The 19,909-nt window shown below is 44.5% G+C and overlaps 1 protein-coding gene across 1 annotated transcript in view; it reads right to left on the bottom strand.

Moving 5' to 3' along the window:
• Nucleotides 1–18,640, bottom strand: part of numbl (NUMB like endocytic adaptor protein) — a 56,701-nt gene extending 38,061 nt beyond the window's left edge. Inside the window, exon 1 of the mRNA XM_023405180.2 lies at nt 18,562–18,640. The gene's annotated coding sequence lies outside the window, so the exon portion shown is untranslated. The remainder of the gene's footprint in view (nt 1–18,561) is intronic.
• Nucleotides 18,641–19,909: the final 1,269 nt, after the last annotated feature.

The following is a 19,909-nucleotide window of genomic DNA, read 5'->3' as shown; positions in this document are numbered from 1 at the left end:
AGGAGAGGACGAGAGGAGACGAGAGGAGGAGAGGAGACGAGAGGAGAGGAGGGGAGGGGAGGAGAGAGAGGAGACGAGAGGAGACGAGAGGAGAGGAGGAGAGAGGAGAGGAGAGGAGAGGAAAGGAGAGGAGAGGAGAGGAGAGGAGAGGAGAGGAGAGGAGAGGAGACGAGAGGAGAGGAGGAGAGAGGAGGAGAGGAGAGGAAAGGACGAGAGGAGACGAGAGGAGACGAGAGGAGAGGAGGAGAGAGGAGACGAGAGGAGAGGAAAGGAGAGGACGAGAGGAGACGAGAGGAGGAGAGGAGACGAGAGGAGAGGAGGAGAGGAGAGGAGGAGAGGAGAGGAGAGGAAAGGACGAGAGGAGAGGAGAGGAGAGGAGAGGAGAGGAGAGGAGACGAGAGGAGACGAGAGGAGAGGAGGAGAGGAGACGAGAGGAGACGAGAGCAGAGGAGACGAGAGGAGACGAGAGCAGAGGAGACGAGAGGAGAGCAGAGGAGACGAGAGGAGAGGAGAGGAGACGAGAGGAGAGGAGAGGAGAGCAGAGGAGACGAGAGGAGAGGAGAGGAGACAAGAGGAGACGAGAGGAGAGGAGAGGAGGAGAGGAGAGGAGAGGGAGAGGAGAGCAGAGGAGACGAGAGGAGAGGAGAGGAGAGCAGAGGAGAGGAGAGGAGAGGAGAGGAGAGCAGAGGAGAGGAGAGCAGAGGAGAGGAGAGCAGAGGAGGAGAGGAGAGGAGACAAGAGGAGACGAGAGGAGAGGAGAGGAGAGGAGGAGACGAGAGGAGACGAGAGGAGACGAGAGGAGACGAGAGGAGACGAGAGGAGAGGAGAGCAGAGGAGACAAGAGGAGACGAGAGGAGAGGAGAGGAGACGAGAGGAGACGAGAGGAGACGAGAGGAGACGAGAGGAGAGGAGGAGAGGAGAGGAGAGGAGAGGAGGAGAGGAGGAGACGAGAGGAGAGGAGAGGAGAGGAGAGGAGAGGAGACGAGAGGAGAGGAGGAGACGAGAGGAAAGGAGGAGAGGAGGAGACGAGAGGAGAGGAGAGGAGAGGAGAGGAGAGGAGAGACCAAAGCACAGATCTTTGTGGCCTGTGTAACAGCGCCCCTGCTGGGCAGAGACAGTATAACACACTGTCATTGTAACAGACCAGCTGCCTATTTTCATGTTGTGTATTTGTGTGTGTGTCATTACCCAGGTCACTTTCTCTGACCTCTCACCTCTGACCTCCTGTCAGATCCGTCCAGACAGGAAGATGTTTTTAAAAAAACATTTTGCTGACACACATGAATCTACTGACTGAATGCAAAACAACATGTAAAATCACACTTCTTCACATTTCAAGTGCTGACTACCAACACAATGCATTCATGCATAATGCATGTTTATGCATGTAAAGCAACTAAATACAAGGCCTGAACTCTAAAATCAATAAGGCTTTTAAAGCTTTTAACATCTGCTCCATCACTGTCTGACGGCTCGTCTGTGTCGGTCTGTCTGCGCATACCTAAACAGGAAACATTTGGAACATGACTTAATGTAAATATAATGGCCTGCCTATAAAGTATAGCTACAAAATTGATCTTAATTGTAGTACATACTGTATATTGCTGCTGCTTCTTGTCCCAGATATTCATCCAAATTTTGCTGTTTTTATCTTGAACTTGGCCACGTCCTCCACACTGCAGACGGTCAAATGTTGGCCCTCTCTCTATATATGCATCTGCTATCTGTCAGTCTGTTTATCCATCTGCCTGTCAGTGTGTCTATTTGCCTGTGTGACATCAACCATCTGTCTCCTTGCCCTAAAATCTGTCCTCAGAGAGCGAATCTTATAGCGTTTTCTGGGCCACAAGGAAACAGCCTTTCTGTCCCTTTCTATTTGCCTCAATCACAACAATCCTCCTCACAGCAACATCTGGTGACACAGAAACTTACTACACCGAGAAAAAAAACACTAAACTAAAATAGCTCTGAGGCAGAACTGTTTTCATTTACAGTACAGCTACAGAGACATAGGCTGACTTTAATTTTTTTTTTGTTCCCCTATGTTATCTCTGTGGAGATGAACAATGCCAGTGGTCGGCTTTAGCAGTGGTTTGGGAGTTTTTGTTGTGGGAAGGCGAGACTGAATGACCTTCACAGGGTGGTCGTGTCTTATCGACCGGCACTAAAAGCCCATGCTGGTCACGCAGAAACACAGTCAGAGGAAACAGCAGATATGTACTGTGGTGACACTGAATCACGCTGCTAATACACACACCAGAATATTTGGATTCACATGTCTGAGCAGAAATTTAGAGTAAATAAAACATTTTTTAAATTAAATAATCTATGTATGGTTCCCACTTACTGATGATTCAGACCACATCTTGCAGCTGAAACCTCTGAGTCACAGTTAAGTGGAACTGCTTAAATAATGATGAGGTGACTTCACTGTCTTATTTGAAGAAAATTACAATACTTGGCCTTTTGATATCAACCATTCCTAGCTTTTGCACCGCTGTTGTGATGCTCTTGTCTAAATGGACCACATAAAAATGGCTGCTGTCTCTGCCCTGTGGTATTCTGCAAATACATCTCTTTTACTGATGTGTGAAAGGACCGTGGGAGAGAAGAGTAAGAGCAGAAAAGACGGATTGGGTGAAGATTTAGGAGAAAAGAAAGGAGGGCAGTTATAGGAAGAAATATTGAGTAGAGAAGGAAAAAAACTAGAAGGATGGAAAGGAAGGAAAAACGGAGGGAATTACATATGGAAAATGGAGAATGAAGGGAAGGAGCACACAATGGAAAAGTGAGGAAGTAGAAGGGGTGAATGGATGAATGCAGAACTAAAAGATGGAAGAAGGAAAGTAGTCAACAAGTTGGGACAATCATATCGCATTTCAGCTCAGTTAAAGTGACTTCCAGAAACTCTACCCCTGTTAGAGCCTCCACTTCTGAGAACATCAGTGTCCAGGAAAAAAAAAAACAGGGAAGGTGAGGGGGGGGTTGTGAAGAAGCAGAGTAAACACAGGTGAAGACCCTCGAGCAGACGTGGGTCATCCAAGTCCAGAGGAAAGAAAACAGAGGCCTGTTGCGCTCAACAATAGTCACAGTGACGTAGAGAAGAAAGGAGAGGCTGCAGAACATTCTTGTAGTTTTTTTTTTTTTTTTTTCCAAGATACCAGATTCACTTCAACCATATCGGCCTCTTGGACACACACTCTCCCTTCCTCTTTCCACGCCGCACATCAGAGCAAGACAGACCGCCATCAAAAGCAAAGGGAAGCCACCTCAATAGGCGTCATGCCCCTAGAAAAGCGTGGCAAGACAAAAGAGAGGGATTCTTTCAGAAACCGAGAAGTGTGTGTGTATGTTTATGTGTGTGTGTGTGTGTGTGTGTGTGTGTGCAGTTTCACCCCCCAATCACGACAGATCACAGACACACACCACAGATGGCCAGCGCGTCTCGTCTTTTCACCGCCACCACCGCCGAGAATAATGGCCAGTGGTGGCCCCTCCTCCTCCTCCTCCGCTCCCTTTCTCTTTTGTCAGCACGTGTGTCCGTCAAATGGAAGCGTGTGTCTGGGACAATGGCAGCCAGACAAAGAGCCCGCCTACCCCCCACCAGGATGCTGAATAGGGGGGCACGTGGGCCTTGTCATCCAAGGAACAATAGCACTGGGGGAGAGGAGAGGGTGTGGCACCCCAGCACCCAGTGCAACAGGAGATGGCAAAGGTGCATCCTGGGTGGCCCTGGGTTCAGATTTGAACTTGGACGGTTTAGATATTTTAATGGAAGACAAATAACAAGCAAAACAACAAAGAAATCAATATGGTAAAGATTTTTTTTTTTTTGAAATCACATCAAAGCCGCAGTGTTTCCTCTGAGCCGTGTACGTTTGGTGAGGCTAACGATTTATCACTACTTCACCGAATTATTAGTCACATCTTTCAGCCGAGTGCTGACTGTTTATCAAAGCACGCCATATGTTTTCAGACTGACTTCCTGTCATCCAAACAGGCACTGGATTCTCTTCATTTCAAAGCAGTTTGATCAGGAACTTGCAGAGACATTAAATCTGCCTGGAGTCACTAATGCATCACAGTTAAGTCCACTGTAGGGTTCTGTTGCTGTTGTGTGGCAGAGCAGTTAGAGTGAAGACTCGAAACTCTTACTTGTTGGTGCATTCAAGAAAATCCGAGATTTGAGACTCTTAAACAGCCTGTGCACCACTTTGGTTCAGGCTGAAATATTGTATCTCAACAACTATAATACTGACTGCCATGAAACTTTGTACGGACAGAGGAAAAATCTTACTGACTTTAGTGATCCCCTGTGTTTTCCTGTCGGGCCACAGTGACACTGACATGGTGTTTCATGTCAGACGCAGGGTCGGTGACTTACAGCAGAACTGAAGCCCACAACCAAACATTGAGCTGAAACCAGGTCCGCCCTGGAGGGCCCAGACCCAGCTGGTGGATGTACTCCAGCCCCAGGCTTCTACTCAGTCCAAAAGAGGCCTTACAGACACACCACCACTCCTGGGACACCTTTGATGTGCACTGACTGCCAATCAGTGCACATGTGTATGTGTGTGCACTCAGGAGCATGTGTGCTTATTTGTAAATGCAGGAAGGGGGTCAGGGTGCATAGTGGCAGGGGAGGAGAGTAGAAAGTTTGGAACAGCTGGGCTGAGGCTGCAGGGGGACACGACAGAGGGAGAGTTGGGGGGTGGGTGAGTGGACAGAAAGAGAAAAAGAGGGGCAGGAACATACAGGCAGGCAGGCAGGCAGGCAGGCAGGCAGGCAGGCAGGCAGGCAGGCAGGCAGGCAGGCAGGCTGCTGACGGGTTCTTTTGAGGCAGCAGCTGGTTGGAGTGGGGGTCTCACCAGCTGTGCCTCCGTTGACCTCTCCCCACACTTCTCCACCTCCTCTTCCTCTCCAAACTCCACTTCCCCTCCCCCATGAACCGAAAACCCTCACCCAAATGTAGGCAGAAATGCACACACACACACACAGGCACACACCACACAAACCACACACACCACACACACCACACACGACCATCTGTCAGTAGGAGGAGAGTTGTCTCTCTGATTGCTCCATAACACAGTGATAGAGACAGTCGTGGTAAAACACAGCACCACGCCCCAAACAGAAAGCCCTGGAGATATGGAACTATTCTTAACCAGACGTCTCCCGACAAGCCTCCGCTGACTTCTCAAACCCAGAGACGGATTCCCTGGATAGATCACCACGGCTCAGAGGTTGTGTGAGGCACGACTCTGAGGCAAGCAAAACGAGTTCAGTAGTGCCGGATTTGGAACGAAAGCAGACTTTTTTTCCATATGTTTTTAAGACAGTGTCAAAGTACAAACAGTCTTGATGATCACTGAGGAAAAAACAATATGACAACTTCGAGGGAGAATCATCATTTATTATGGTGCTCTCCTAAAAAGCATGCTGTTATTCCAACAGTGCATCTCATATTTCTCAAATCAAGCCCTTTAGAGGAGAGAGGCTGACTCATGGATCTTCCCACTTCCCTGTTTGCCGCTTCCTTCATCATGATCCGCATCCAGGCTGACAGCAGATCAGATCTGATTTATATAAAAAAGAAAAAAGTTGCCTTGCCTGTAGCAACCAGCGACACTTCAGAAGTGCTTATTCAGAACACCACTAAATTAAGTGCATCCACAGAGTAATTGATTCAAGCACTGTTCCTTTTCTGCACTCCGTCATGTGTAGCTGGCGGGGTGAATCTGCTTTGGCACAGGAGAACAATACAAAAATAAATAAATAAATAAAAAGGGGAGAATGCAAAGAGAAGAGAGAAAAACGACCGAGGCCAAAATAGTGACTGTTTTAGATAAAGAAAGAAAGAGTAATATTATCTGGATCAGGCAGTGACAGAGTTGTGCAGAGTCACTTCAGAGCTGCGGTGAATCTCTCCTGAATTTAATTTTGCTGATTTAAATTCGAAACAGTCTACAAAGAACTGAATCTGTTTTCTATTTTGTTTTACTTGTGTCGCCCCGCACGACACCTAACTGTCTTGCGACTGGTTCAGGGAATAATTACATCCAAATGTTTCCATCCACAACAACACAGGCAAACAGTACACCTTTGGTCCGAATGAGATATGACTGCTCCATGTTAAAGCACGGTGCAGAACAGATGGATTAAGCATCAATCTTCTGCTACTACACATACACACATACATTAAATACTCATAACTAAATGCACAATATCAGCTTAAAGTTCTGCCAACTTCGAACCCAAGAGAAAAGTGCAGATAAAAAAGAAAAAACATACAGAAAACATCTAGAACCAAAACTGTTTGGCTGCCAGGAAACTGTGTGTTTATGTAGGACACCATTGCTTATAGTAAGAGGCTGACTGGGAAAATAGGGTTTCTGGGCCTTCAGCTATGGTACCAGCTTACTGAGCAAGAAAATAGCATTTCCCAATGTGTGTGTGTGTGTGTGTGTGTGTGTGTGCGCGCAACTTTTTTGCATGTGTGTGTGTATTAAATCTGCTTTACGTAGGATTCTCTTTTAAAGTCAGAAGTCTTCCACGAAGAGTTCTGTTTATTGGCGAGCAAAGTTCTCTCCTTTCCTTTCCTTTCCTTTCCTTTCCTTTCCTTTCCTTTCCTTTCCTTTCCTTTCCTTTCCTTTCCTTTCCTTTCCTTTCCTTTCCTTTCCTTTCCTTTCCTTTCCTTTCCTTTCCTCTCCTTTCCTCTCCTCTCCTCTCCTCTCCTCCTTCACCCTCAAGGGTTAGCAGTGTGAATATTAGATAAGGACAGATTGTATTAGATAACACAGACCTACATAGAGTCATGCACAGATTCTCACACACAGGGCGCTTCATGACTTACGAATACACAGATGGTCTAATGTGTATACTTGACAAACACTTCACAACTGCTGAATGGTACCTGTATAACACAACATTTTGCCAAATAAATATAAAAAAAAGGTTATACCATCTGGTGTATCTTGTCAAATTTTCAACTTCAGCTGTGTAAATTATTAAATTTCATAATACTGTCATTTTTTAGTCTGTTTTGTCTCTTCATACTGACACTGAAAATCTTTAAAAATAGGAACAGTGTTATAGGAAACTAAAGAAAAAGTACGATTTCAAGGCTGAATATTGAGACTAAATTACTTGTACTTGCTTTGCAGTATCACACTAATTGAGCACTGTGTTGTTCTCCCATCCACAATTCATATTTCTGTTGCATATCCTGTAAGACAGCAGTCTACTGATACACAAGGGAAGGAGGAGCCTGCACAGCAGCAAGCTGAAGCTACAGGCAAACACTTTCGTAGGAAGATTTTCTTTGCATGTTGAGCAAGTTTTTTAAAACTGTAAATGTGCGGTTGGGGATTTGTGTGGAAAAAGTTGGGAATGAAAGAAACGAGTGTGGAGCAACGCAGAAGGCAGCATAATGGGGATATAAATGTGCATGCATAAAGCAGGAATCTGCGTGTGTGCCTCACCAGGTGTCTGAAGATCTCATCTCCTTCACAAAATGAGAAACAGGAGCACACACACACACACACACACACACACACACACACACACACACACACGTTGCAATGTAAGGAGCTACATTAGCGAAACGGTAATATGGTGATCATGTGATTATCGTGTTGCCACAAAGCAGCATGTCGACTAGAAATCCTCCTCACTGTCTGTGTAAACAATGAGGCGCAGCAGGTATCACACCACGACACAGACATGGACAGTGTGCATAAACAGCCCCTACACTTCACAGGCAGTGACGGTACATGCAACTGGGGGGCTGAGGGCTGTCCATCAAAACAAGTCTCCAGGGGAAAGGAAAGGAGGGGATAAGAAACCAGCATGCTAGCTTGCTTTCCTTCCCCTTGTTAACAACCAGCTAGTCTCAAAATACTCTTGTGTCAAAATGTTTTGTGCATTTTGCAGCAGGATCATCATCTCATGCAAATACAGCTTGTCTGTGCAGCACTTCAGCACGATACCTACAGTGTATCTTCAATACAGCCTGTGTCTGAGCCATGTACTGTGGGACTTGGCTGCCAGGATGTAAACAAAATCCATGTGAGGAAAGAAGCTGTGTGGAGTGTGTGAGGGTGTGTGTGGATGTGGATGTGTGTCAGAAGAGAAGAGAAAAAAGCTTCAAAGCTGGTCCACAGCTGAGGGGGAAGGGGGGGAGGTTAAAAGGGGTTGAGATTTTCCTTTGGCTCTCAAGAATGCAGAGCAAGAGCAATAACACATTGCCTATGTGGAGTGCAGTGAGCAACATAAGACGGACAGCATGTAAACACACACACAGGAACAGAGAGTCTGGTGTGTCCTGCTCTGTTCTCCCTGCACATATCAAGCAGCCATCTGGTGAACTGGACAACATGACTGAGTCAGACTGTTGTCCGGCCCTGAAGCCATTTATTTTTATTCTCCTCACAAACGCTTTATCGTCTCCGTCATCCTACTCTCCTCTCCTCTTCCCGTAACCTATACTGTACTTTAACCCCTGCACCATCCTCTGAAAACAGAGAGACAAGGGGTGATGCTTAAAGAGAATGACAAATGCATGCTCACCTCCCCTGACATACTGACTTCACAGAGCGTGGAGTAGTGGTAAAGGGGTGAGAGATTTCAGAAGAGAGGCTCCACTAATCATACCACAGTGTTCCAATTACATCAAATCATTTTCGCGCTGTGGCTGCGTGTCGTCTCGGCATCTCCAAAATATTCCTCTGTGATCCGAGGCGAGAGCTGTCACAGCCTGTGGGAAGTCTATATACTTTGTATTGATCTCCTTGTTAAAGCTCGTTGAGGCCTGAGGTGCCTGAAGCTTCATCCATTAAAACACAACTAAGAAAAAAAAAGTGAAAGCACTCTGGCTTTATCCTCAATTTCATCGTGCTTGTTCAGTCATTTCAGAGTGTAGTGAAAGCTGTGGAAATGATATCAGAAGGATCATGTTGGGCGTAATGATATCTAAAGTAGTTTCATCTTTGAAATACAATAGGAAATCAATGTTACTGGATGTTTTCGGTTTCCCATCCCAAAAGGGTTCAGATGGGATGGAGAGGAGAAGTCGGTGCAGACAGAGGAGCCTTTTTCTGAGTGTGATGGAGGGTGATCAAATGAGCTAGAGCAGACAGATAACAAGAAAACCTGCCGACAATAAGCTGCTGTTGTAGTTTCATTACTTCTCTGTGCCGCCTTAAGTATCTTTGCACTCTCTCTACCTTTTATTAACTTGATTTATTTAGTTAATTTAGAATGTTACAGGGAATCTTCACATTGCTGAAGGAGACGGGTGACTTTTATTTTATTTCCATGAAACTACAAAAATAACATTGACCTCAGAGCAACTGCAAAGACAACAGTGTTAGCATTTTGTCCTAAATCTTAACTCTTCACTGTATATTTTTATATTAATCTGCTTTCTTATGACAGAATCAATAACACTCTGTCTGCATATCTATACCACTCTCTCAGCCAGAAGACGGTTAGCTTAGCATAACACAACACAAAGCAGATGTAAACAGCTAGCCTGGCTCTGTTTACAACTTTTCGCTTTAACACTTCAGTTTCAAGACTAATGAGATATAATGTTTTAAACTGTATTTTAGAGGTGCTGGTAGGTGGGTTTTGCTAACTTGCTAACTGAACACACCCATGCTAGCTGTTTCCCCCTCTTTCCAGTCTCTGTGCAAAGCTAATCTGATGCTAGCTGTTCAAAAACAGGTAGTAATTGAGTGCCAAATAATGTCATGTAGCATTTTTAAATCATCTGGCAGTTCCTGCTGGAAGCTCTCAGTTCATGGCATGAGGTGATGAATTGGGTTGCAATAATTTGGGGGATTTGTCCAAGTAAGTAGAGGAGTTGTTGAATAGCAATGCTTCTGTCCAGGTTTCAAAGTCATTGTGCATTCTGGTTATGCTTGGAAAACATTTAACCAAGGTCTGTGGTCTCTCAGTCTCCGTCTGCACCACGCTTTCTCATCCATTCTTCCTCATAGTCGTGAGTGCCTAACATAATACCTGACTGACTGCTGGCTGGCTCTGCAGACCAGGAAGGCCCTGGCTTGAGTGGCTGGCTGATTTACAGGCGTTCTGGGTGGCTAGCTTGCTACAGACAAACCCTGAATCCCTACTGGGCTTGCTGGGTTTACTGGGTGGACTGGCTACTCATCTTCCTACAGTTCAGACGGACAAAGGCAGGTCTGTTCCTCGGGGAGCCAGCAGGCAGAGACTGCCACTTCCTCTGACCGAGAGAGGCAGACACAGAGAGAAAGGGGGGAAAGTGAGGTAGCTGAAGGAATGGATGTTTTGAGAGGAAAGGGAGAGGACTGAGAAAGATAAAGAGCAGGAAAAAAAGACAGGAGGAGCTTTCTAGCAAACAAGCGTTGAGAGGAAATTGGAGAAAGACAGGAAGGATTATAAAAAAATAGAGGAGGAAAAGGAAAGGTAGTGTAGAGAAAAGGTCTGCAGGTCAAACAGTGCATGTTGGCTGTATATAGTCCAATATGGTTCTTGTGTAATGACCTGCAATCAATCAAAATGTTGCTTTCTATTGCCCTTTTCACAAAGCATTTGCCTCACAGACCCTAAGCAGTCACGACAGGAACAATCCACTATCAGGGACACACTATCAACAGTCTGCTTCTTTCTTTTTTCACAGTGGCCGTGACATTTCTACTGCAGCTCGCCCGCACAACAAGACACCTCTCCCTCCTCCATCTTGACCTCCTTTCATCTTTCCCATCTCTCCAGCACCTACAATGGCTCCTCACCTCCTTTCCTCTTGGCCTCCAGCCGCATCCATCTGCCCCAGCAAATAGCTGTCGTGTGAAAACCAGTCTTGATTCATTTTCCAGATTTCTCCCTTGTTAAAAATGCTGGTCTTTTTTTTTTTTCACATCTTACATTTCATTTAATTCTCTTTTGACAGCAGCTTTTGTAGCAGACACAATACTGGCTTTTTCCACATAATTTGAAGCGAATTAACGCAATTTCACAAAATTAGGTCCAGCATTGTAAGAGCCGTGAAAGAGGAAATTCTACCTAATACAAAAGATAAATTGGCAAACACTTGTGGCATTTACAAACTACTTTCACCCAAAAATAAAATGTATACTGCATGTCTTTATATAAATATTCATGACCCATACATATATTCTACTATAACTTGTGTAAGTACTTGATGTAAACATTCTTAGAAACTTCTTAAAGGAATCCATGGTTAGCTTAGCTTAGCACAAAGACTGGAAGCAGGGGGGAACAGCTAGCCCATCTGTCTTCGTCGGCTTAAACAAACGAGATATAGCGTGTAAATGAGTGAGCTTTAGAGGTGAAGTTAGGCGAATTTTGTTAACTGTAGCTAGAGCGACGCTAGCTGGTGTCTGAATGCTAACTTAAGTTAACCTGCTGCACTAGCTACCCTACATATTTAGCATACAGAGAGTGGTAACAATCTTCTCATCTAACTCTTCAATAAAGCCGAAAAGCATATTTCCCAACATGTAAACATGTCACATATTCCTGTGCATTACTATTATGTGGTTTCTAACACAGACTTAGATAATATCAGAGTAAAGTCTGTCTGTGGTGACCTTTCTCGATTTAATAGCATTTTTATCTTCTGTGACATCACTGTAATGGTCCTATAGGGATTTACATTGTGTCTGTGGTGCTCAGTGTCGTTTTTATGATTGGCGCCTTTTAAATCTCATAAAGCCAATCAGTTATTTTAATCTCATAAAGCAGGATATTACTCTAACATTCTTGCACTAGGCTACGGTTCATAGTTTTGGTGTGTTTCCTTTTTATATTCTTCCTTCCTTCCCTCTGATATTTTTATATATCCTTCTCACATGTAAGGCTTACTACTCCGTGTTTGTCGCGAGGGATCATTTCCATCTCATTCCTCTCTTCTTCATGATCATGATGCCAACAGCTGGGGAGAGTGGGCCGCATCTGGTGCACAGCTGGCCACCATAGAAAGACAAGCAGATGGTTGGGACTGAGAGGGGTGGTAGGAGAAAAGAGGAGAGGAGTAGTGAAGGGCGGCGGTGTGATAAGGAAATCTATATAAAGGTGTATGATAGGTTGGCGAGTGGTGCACAACTAAAAAGAGGGACGATAGAGAGACAGCAAGATAGCGAGAATGGAAAAGGGGGAAGAAATCAAGAGCGATACACTGATGGAGGTGGAGGGAGAGACGAAGGGAGGACAGTCATGTGGAGTCAGATGCTCCTGATCAGCTGCACTGCTGTCAGAGTCCCTCGCCATGGCAACCATGAGTCATAGCACCGGTAAACACTGGGAATGTTTTATAAACCGATGGACTCGCTGGCACATCCATCGTGTTATCACTCTACATTTTACTAGCATACTGAAGGAAGACTGGTCCGCACGGAAGATAGCACATGTTGTTATCTAACCAGAGGTCAGTCATTTTTCACAGGTGGATTTATAGACTTATGATTTATGAGATTACAGGAAACCAAAAAGCAAATGTTTCTATGTTTTTTGGCCGGTGTCAGTGAATTTTAGCAGGGGGAGTCAAGTCTCCAAACAAACTTAAAGTACACTATCTAACTAAGTGAAGCCATGATAGATGCACACAGCAATTACAACAGTTTTATTTGGTCAGTGTACTCCCCTGATATGATTTGATATTTTGAGAAGACATCACTGCCAAATGGATTTTTTTTTTTTTTTTTTTGCTTCATCATGGCTCTCTATCACAAAGTTCATGATCAGATGGCCGCAGGCTGAAATGATCATGAACTTTAAGCAAAAAGAAAAGAAAGACCATGAGTTTCTGCAGTAGCCGATTACTGAGCTAAAAAGTGCTGAGAGGAGTGTTTCAAAGAGGCTTCCAGCAAATCTAAAAATGACTACAAAGATGTTGCATTTACAAAGATGTTGCACACACTTTAACGTGAGAGCACTAATGTTCTTTCAAAACTTTTTATTACCCAATAATCGCTAAAATAGTGTCACTTTATCCTTCCACCAAGATTTATAGTTCTTGAACAGCTACAACAGTGATATCTGGTTAAACTAACGTGCTCAAGTTATCAGTTCATTGGCCAATAAACAGCAGCTTGAAATAGAGAACAAGATTACATTTTTTTATGTTTCAAATATGAATTTTAAATAATTGCATATATACAATGAATATATTTTCAGTTTTGATAAGGATTGATTAAGGTTTAAAAAATTAACTTGGCAGCGCTCATTGGTGTCAATGTTTCTTAAGTACATCTAATCAGTCTTTGGCTTTTCTGTGCTGCAGCTTCTTGTTACTTCTCTGCAGCATATACACCAATACCAATATATCTCCAATAAGCTAATATCTTCTGAAGATGATACATCATCTTGAGGGATTTATCACTCGAGCTCTACTAAGCACCGCTAAGTATTGGATTTCATTAGAAAGCCATACAGAGTAACGTGAGCACCACCATCACCTCCCCTGTGTCAGTCCTACACCCGCTGTGCAGCGTTTTCAAACAGTCTTCATCTACACTCACGTTCCTCCACCTTTATTTTGTCAGGCCTTGTCATGTTTTGTCACATGCACACACACACACCGGTGAGCAACAAGTCACACGAACACATACACTATACATGTACTCCATAACAAAAAGCACAGATATGCACTGTTCTCCAGTGACTGCATCTTTTTTAAGTTGGAAACTGAAACTAACCCCCCGCTCTCTCTCTCTCTCTCTCTGTCACACACGTGTGGAGCTTGATTTCTACATGTATTCTCTATCATCAGAGAGCTGCTATCAGCTGTCCTTCATCCCTCACTCCGTCCCCTGGGCCTCTGGCTGCTACAAACAGGCCTGTGGAGCCATGCAACACACACCCCACGGATGCACACCATCAACCGTAAAAAAAAAAAACTGCTTGAAGTGTCACCCCGCTCCTCTGTCCCACCCCCACCTCACTCACTGCCCCCACCCCCCTCCACTCTTCACATAGCACAGTGAATAGGCCCCTCTGTGCTCTGGAAGATTTAACTTGGGTTATTGCTAACAATCTCTCTCCCCCGGCATCACTCTGAAATAGTGCAGCGGAGGAGCCAGCGTCATACTAAAGGCTGTTTTTGTTTTTTTTTTATGCTGTGAAACCAAATCTCAGCTGCACACACACTGTACAGGATTTGAATTAAAACAGGAGAGTGCAGGGAGAAAGTCACTGTACGTGGGCTGTTGCTACTGTAAATAAGATTAGAAACCAACAATGCCAGGGCTCCTCCAATGCATCACAGTGCTGACTGACAGACCATCTGGGCTCATTTACCTCCGCATATAGATCACATGGAGAATCCTGATTATGCAATCAAAACTGAAAGCATATACACTGTTTAGCAGCTATATCCTGCCATATTTTCATATACTTTCACTAAATACCGTCGAACTTCACCAAGAAAAGCCTTAATCTTCTATCAGACAGGAGATGGGGTATAGCACTTTTAATATTCCCTTTTCATTTCCCTACCTAAATTTTCCTGGCTGGTTGGAGGATTCACACCGGCAACGTTCATAATCGTCACACCTCTGTAGCGTCATTTTCAACGGACAGACATTTGGTAATTCTGTCCTTCTGCCATGAATCTCACACTGGGATTGTGCTAAGCCTCCTCTGTGGGCAGTTAACACTTTTTTTTTTTGCTGAAACTGAGCAAAGGCAGCACGCAACTGTGTTCACACTGCAGAAGGAGGTACGGGGTTAAAAGCATTCTGGATTGGGCGTTCACAGTAGGTGCTAAGTGTAATTTGGGACAAACCATGTGAAAACAATCGACAAGCAGCAGGCAAAGCAGTTGCTAATAGCTTGTAACAGGATAGAGATGAAATCAGGCCCTCAGGCAGGGATGTGGTGTTTCTGAGGTTTGCTTTTTTAGCATTTTGGTTTTTTTTTTAAGATGTCATCCGTCGTCGAGCTGTTGCATCTGAGCTTCAACAGCGAAACAAGCTGAAATGGGTCATCACCAAGAAATAAATCAAGACACCAATGAGACAAAAAATACAACCCTCCCAACTCAAAGTGACAGTTATTAGTTGCAATGAGCTCGGAGTTGCGGCTGCTCAGAAAGACCCATTTCCACTTTCCTTGTTATCTACAGAGAAAAAAGCCACTGAAGCAAAGAAATAAACTGCTGATCACAAGGGAAACAGGTGCACGCACACACACACACATGCACATGCACACACAAGCCAGTGAGCATCCCACTACTCACATGCATGGTCAAACACATAGAGAATCACACAAATCATTGCCTTCACACAAGTGTCCACTGGACAGGCATTCAAATCCATTGCTCCGATCATTTATCAATCCGCATAAACATAATGCACGCCAATAAGAGGACATCAAATTCACACAAACACACACGGACGAAACAACGGGCCCATGTCTTTGCACCGTGAGCATGCCATTAGTGTGTGCACTAATGGAAGTATATGGGGGGGGGGAAGGAGTGGTTGCATTTAACTAGCCTGCAGAAATCAGATAACTCCACTCAGCACATACTGAAAGCACTTAGGCATCAGACGGCAAAGATGGGAGTGTGTGTGTGTGTGTGTGTGTGTGTGTGTGTTTGTGCATGAGTGAGAAAGAGAGAGGGAGGTTGACGTGGATGTAAATGTTAGAAGACAAGTGCCTCTTCTGTGTCAGAAGTTGTGTGCAAACTGACAAGATCACATCCAACGAGGAGATGAGTTTCTGACACGAATTAAAGGCAGCGACCAGGGAGCAAACGGTTTCCAGTTTCATTCTGTCCCCTTCTGCTCAGTCCGTCTTTCCCTCCTGCTCTTTCACATTATCACTCTGTCGTTCTCTCTGTCCTTCTGCAGCCTCAATCTCTCTCAGTGCCTCTCCTAATTTCTGTTATCTCATCACTCAGTCACTCTCTCCTCCTCAGCACCCTCTGCTCTGAATCTACAGCACTTCCTCCTTCCTCCACTCCACTTTGCATCCTTCCTCTCTTCACCATTTTTCTAGCACTTCAGATCTCATTATCTTGTTTTATTTCTTCAGTTAATCCCGCCACCAGAAATAGAATACTGTAATCAATTTAGGGGTTTTAGTTGCAGCGCTCCGTTTCATTCATTAACACCCACGCACACACATGCTGGAGCCTGTACTACAAATTTACTTTACATACAAACACAGTAGCAATTATAAGCCACTGTGCAACACGGCAGTCAACTCAGTAAATACGCCTCACTGCAGTTGTGTAGATATTTTATAGTTTAAATCATAACTTTTTACATGTGTAATCTTTCTCAGTGAAGGCTCAACAACTCCAGTTTTCAAGAAGCTGTCAGTTTAAAAATATTAGAAACCAGAAATCGAGTCATAAACCAATAAAGAGCTTCCTCTAAAGTGGACAGGCCCCAGATCTGCAGCCTAATAAAGTGTCCAGAGTGACTGGCTCTGAGGAAGTACAGTGTGGCTGCTGGCAGTAGCAGGGCCGGGGCTGGAAGTGGAGCTACTTGTTTAGAAAGACCCACCCTGACCAGCACAAAGGGGGGCAACGCCCTCCTCCGCCACCAGCCAACCCAGACGGCACCCTGATTGGCCAGCTGGATGACCTTTGATCCCCGTTGTATTGTGGTCTCAGCTGGGCCAGCCCTCCCCCTCGTATGTGAGTGTGTGTGTGTGTGTGTGTGTGTGTGTGTGTGTGTGTGTGTACGGACAACAAAAGACAGCCAAGTCCTAATGCAGCAATCAGAGCAGTGGAAGAGGGGAAATGGAGAGTGTATGTGTGTGTATGTATTTATGTGTGTGTGGGGCCGTGTGGATGGGGATGGTGTAATTATGTTCTAGTTGTGATGACTGAGTTGCAGCAGTGATTAACTACATGAAAAGCCAATTTATATCCTGCAACCCATTTGATTGGACTTCAAATACAAGCACCTCTATCTCTCTTCATACCCTTCCTCTTGCCCCAGCCCTACCTGGGCTTATTCAAGCCCCAGCTCCGGACCAAATCTATGCTTTATCCCTATCCTCTAGCCCAATTTCTGGATCAAAGTTGGCCTTCCTCAGTAACAACCTTAGACCAAACCTAGCCTTCCTCTAACTCCAGCTCCAGACCCAACCTATCCTTTCTCTAGTCCATCTTGCCCATGTTCAAACGGAGCCGCTTTTAGCTACAGCAACAGACCTTGTCTAACCCTAGCTGTGGAGCAAACCCTCTACTCCAACTCTACAACAAACCTAGCCTTAATGTAGCTTGTGCTCCAATCCAAACGTCCCATCCTCTTTCCCAATCTCAGGCCAACTTTAGAGCTCCACTAAACCCACCCTGGCCCGAACGTAGCTCTCCACCCTGGCCCAGGAGCTGTCCACGCAGGTGGTCTAGGGCTTGCGGGCTGAGACACCCTGAGCCCTGTACCTACTCCCTTAATACACCCCATGTGACTCTCTCCCTCTCTCTGAGGCAATGGGTCAGGGTGGACCACCCCCTAACAGCATGACTGGCTGTCTGAGGAATGCCATGTCATGGAACAGATGGAGCTCCACAGACAATGGAGCCGCATGCATTTACTGGGTCTATATAGGAAGGCATGTGCCAAGTGTGCGTGTGCGTGTGTGTGTGTGTGTGTGTGTGTGTGTGTGTGTGTGTGTGTGTGTGTGTGTGTGTGTGTGTGTGCGCATTATGACTCCAGTCTCTCAGTAGTTTGAATGCCATACTTTGGCACTTTTTCCTCTCATGTTCCATCAATCTCCCCCCTTCAGGTCAGAGAACAAGAGGCAGATCACAGTGAGCTGCTGCAACTTTTTTTTGCAACACAAAAAAATAAGCCCTGAATAACTCTGAGAATGATGTAAGCACACCCAAAAAGGCACAATTCATCACATAGCATGATGCAATGGAGGGAGATAGAGACAGTGATAGAAGCAGGTAGAATTATGGTCTTACATATTCAAAGTCAGGGGCGCTTGTTTCTGTCCTGGAGGAAAAAAAAAACCTAGAAAGACTGCAACTAAAGCAAAACCTATGAGCCAACAATTACCCAATAATCAACGTGACTCTCTACAGCTCAATCGATACCACATTATCTCATTCCCACACCAATAATGACGTCATAAACTGCAATTATAGGTGTAATTTGATCATTATACGAGCTGTATTTCAATAGTAGACCTATAAAGTTGCAGTTTTATATTTTAATTTAATCATCAGCATCAGTGGAATATTTCTATGGGTTTATATCCACACTGAAGCGATCTGTGTGCCGGAACTTGAATATTGTTGCTCCTTCGTTATGAATAAGGGATGTAAACCGTTATGATGAAGGCTGGAGCGTCAACATTTCATTCATTTCACACATATGGGCCCAAAGGCGATGCATAAGCGCAGCAGTCAAACATCAGAATTATACTACAGCCGTGAAACTCAACAAATCAGCAATTTAATGTGAGTCTAGAGAGGATCGTCCACTTCTTGTATATGGATTCATTCATTGTGAGGGCAGGAAACCGGGTTGTCCAAAATAACCCTGGAAGTGTCAGTAAATGGGGATGCCAGAGTGGACGTGAACTCACCCAAGAGAACGACGGATGATCGGCTCCCCGCTCCTCCTCTGTGTAAATCCAGGACCCCGGGCACAAATACAGGCACAACAATAATCTGTAACTGCTAATTTCACAAAGTCTTCTTCATCCGCGATGATACTGAGGCGATGTGGAGCCGCGAATCAACCTGGTCGGTGCACACACACACACGCACGCACACACACACACACATACATACATACACATTCACACACATACACACACAAATAAAATTAAAAAAAAAAAAAAAAAAAAGGTTCACAGCAGCGATTCAATCTCACTCATGAATTCAAGCCAAAAATAAAAAATAAAAAAAAAGGCAGCGACACGAGCTTTCGAGGGAGATCTCGGTGAGGATTGGTGAGAGCCTGTAGTAATCTCGGATGCTTTGGTTGTTGACTGTGCACTTACTGGGCTGCTTCCCCCGGCTCCACCCGCTAACCCAGCCTTCCCAGTGCGCCCATTGGCACAGACGGCCGGACATGCAAATCCACTCTTCCCATTGATGTTTTCCAGAAAAGAAAAAAAAGAAAAAAACAAAAACGCAAGGCTGTGTTTCAGGTGCTCCACTGCGCCACCGTGTGGTGTGTGACCTGCTGTGAGAATGTGTTACTCCAATCATCCCTGAAGGAAAGTTCTTCTGTTTCTATGAGCAGCCGCAGGGAGCCTTTGGGGGCCCAACCTGCAAAACATCTTCAAGGGCGATTTGTCAGGTCGGATGCTTTGCAGGTTGTTTACAATGAATTTCACAGTGTTTAAATGCACTTTATCCATTAGCTCTTTATGAGTCAGTGTCCAGCCTTGATATCAGGTTATATGATGGTAAAACTATGCCTGCTTTGATTTGAAAAACACTGAGATCCTCATGCACTCTCCTCTGGAGGATTTTTACACCAAAAAGAAAATGAATATTTGAATGCTTTATATGTTAGTCATTCATTTACTTAAGTAAAAGTAGTACTTCTACCCTAAAAATACTAATTTTTTGTAAAAGTCTTGCACTGCATTGCATAAAAGTATTCAAAAGTCAGCATTAGCAACAAATGTACTTACATGTAATGTACGGACTCTGTCTGTGTTATACTATATAATGTCCATCAATTACTATTACTGATGAATTAATGTTTAAATAGCATTTTACTGCTGTAGCTGATCAAGACAGAGCTGATTTTAAATATTCTTTATACTGATGGGTATAACAGTGAATGCCTCGTATTTTATAAGCTCATCATACAGTATGTTCTGCATGTAAAATCTTAATTTGTAAAGTAGGTAGGAACCAAAGCTGTCAGAATAATATAGTGGAGTAAAAAGTATAAAGCAGCATGAAATGGAGATA

Source organism: Seriola lalandi, unplaced genomic scaffold, assembly GCF_002814215.2.
Source record: "Seriola lalandi dorsalis isolate HSWRI2012SDOR001 ecotype SW California unplaced genomic scaffold, Sedor1 jcf7180002054264, whole genome shotgun sequence".
Taxonomy (NCBI): Eukaryota; Metazoa; Chordata; class Actinopteri; order Carangiformes; family Carangidae; genus Seriola; species Seriola lalandi.
Note: the sequence above shows the minus strand (reverse complement) of the source record. Positions and strands in the feature narration are given on the sequence as shown.